Below are 2929 nucleotides of genomic sequence, written 5' to 3' on the forward strand. Positions count from 1 at the left end.
GTAGGCTGCATAGAAGGTTTGTTCAAATGTATTTATTTCAAATAAATATAATGTACAGTGCCATTCTATTATTTAATGAGCATTCCATCTCATGGAGACCCCCAAGTTCAGATAGGACTAGAGTTGCCAGGTGGCTCCTCCAAAAATACTAGACACCATGGTAAAAAGGTGCCACATGTTCAAGACACACACACACACCTCTCTGCGCTCCATGCTGTTTCCTCCTCTCCTTGGCCCCACCCTCAGCCTCCTGATTGGCTGCATTACCCAGCAGCAGCCAATCCGGTTTGAAGAAGCTGCCCAGCCCCCTAGCAACAGCCTTGCTCTCTCCCTGCTCAGGGAAATCCCATGGCCCCACAAGCCGGTCAGGTCACTATGTACAGAGAGGTAATACCGGACACATACATGTCCATTATTGCCTCTCATTTTTTACTGGACAGTGTCCAAATACCAGGCAGTCTGGTTCATGGACACCTGACAACCCTAGATAGGACTGTTAATGAAACTAAATGTCACCATAACGACCTTTTTATCAACGTGACTGCTAGTAATTGGCGGTCTGACTAACACCTAGAATTGTTATTTAATCCTGTTACATTTTAACATGTGTACTGTTAAAAATAAAATAGTAATATAAAATGATCTATATGTGATTCCCATGTGATGTCCAATTTATATTGCAGAGCTTTGTAATGAGCAGTAAATAAATACATTTACAGATGTTAATCAGCGCAAGGTGCAGTTCGTTGTATTCCTCTTTCAAGAATAATTGAATGCATTACTCCTTTCTGCCAAACAAACGACATGTTTAAATAGGCTGCATTGTACTCGGAAACCAATGGAATAAAAGCTTAACCAGGAATAGAATTTCACATTGACGCAGCACATCCTTTCTCCTCTCCATATTACAGTAACACAAACACAGGTGCGTCTAGCTTTTACCACTTTTAAATCCTCAGCGTTTAAATTCTGCTTCCAGATTTATTTTTAGGGGTAAAGAGAAGAAAACAGGCACTGCAAATGCTCAAAACCTGCTAGATACTTCATATATTGTTAGATCTGCAACCCCTCCCCACCCAGAAACCTATATAAATTCAACTAGTATAATGTTAGTATCTTGCCACCTGCTCTTTTTTGTACAAAATAAATAAATCTGTATATAGGGTTTTTTTGCATTAAAAATCATGCTTTAATCTCTAGCTTCTGGTGTTACCATAGTAACCATTAGACGGTACTGTGCTCCATTTTAACCTCCCGGACACTTTATGTCTCGTGTGCTTATATCTCCTGAGAGGAGCATTCGATTTAAAAATTAAAAACAACGTTGGAAAAGACACAAAGAGATTCTACTGATTATAAAACGAAAATGCTAAGTTGTGATCAATGCTGACGGCTGCTTTAAACCCTTCCAGTATACAGGCATACCCCGCTTTAAGGACACTCACTTTAAGTACACTCGCGAGTAAGTACATTTCGCTCAATAGGCAAACAGCAGCTCACGCATGCGCCTGTCAACACGTCCTGAACAACAATACTGGCTCCCTACCTGTACTGAAGCTGTGCGCAAGCGGGGAGACTATAGAGCCTGTTATACATGCATTATTTACATGAGTTCTGCATGTATATGACTATTGCAGTACAGTACATGCATCGAAAGTTGGAAAAAGGTAGTGCTTCACTTTAAGTACATTTTCACTTTACATACATGCTCCGGTCCCATTGCGTAAGTTAATGCGGGGTATGCCTGTATATTGGTATTGGGACTGTAGATAGAATTACACCAGCACAGTGCTTTGGTGAGAGGGTGGTGAACGCCTTAGAAAATGCTGTTTTTGAATGACGTTTTCAGACAGACAGGAAACTTTGCAAACATTGATGGCAAGGAGTTTACGTGGGGTCCCAAATAAACCACAAACATCTTGCATTTCTGATCAACCATAATTATTACACCTACAGTATATTTAAACAACTTCATCACAAAAAACAGTGTTGCAGACGTGTCTGAGACATCCAAATGCACCACGAGGGGCGGCTTTATATACTGTACACTGTATACTAGAGCAAATGCACCACAAGAGGCGGCTTTATATACAGTACACTGTATACTGGAGCAAATGCTCCACAAAGGGGCAGCTTTATATACAGTACACTGTATACTGCAGCAAATGCACCACAAGGGGCGGCTTTATATACAGTACACTGTATACTGGAGCAAATGCACCACAAGGGGCGGCTTTATATAAAGTACACTGTATACTGGAGCAAATGAACCACAATGGGCGGCTTTATATACAGTACACTGTATACTGGAGCAAATGCACCACAGAGGGTGGCTTTATATACTGTACACTGTATACTAGAGCAAATGCACCACAAGGGGCGGCTTTATATACAGTACACTGTATACTGGAGCAAATACACCACAAGGGGCGGCTTTATATACAGTACACTGTATACTGGAGCAAATGCACCACAAGGGGCGGCTTTATATACAGTACACTGTATACTGGAGCAAATGCACCACAAGGGGCGGCTTTATATACAGTACACTGCATACTGGAGCAAATGCACCACAGGGTGGCTTTATATACTGTATGTACACTGTAAACTGGAGCAAATGCACCACAGGGGGTGGCTTTATATACTGTATGTACACTGTATACTGGAGCAAATGCACCACAAGGGGCGGCTTTATATACAGTATGTACACTGTATGCTGGAGCAAATGCACCACAAGGGGCAGCTTTATATACAGTACACTGTAAACTGGAGCAAATGCACCACAGGGGGTGGCTTTATATACTGTATGTACACTGTATACTGGAGCAAATGCACAAGGGGCGGCTTTATATACAGTATGTACACTGTATACTGGAGCAAATGCACCACAAGGGGCAGCTTTATATACAGTACACTGTATACTGGAGGG

Source organism: Ascaphus truei, chromosome 11, assembly GCF_040206685.1.
Source record: "Ascaphus truei isolate aAscTru1 chromosome 11, aAscTru1.hap1, whole genome shotgun sequence".
NCBI classification, from domain to species: domain Eukaryota; kingdom Metazoa; phylum Chordata; class Amphibia; order Anura; family Ascaphidae; genus Ascaphus; species Ascaphus truei.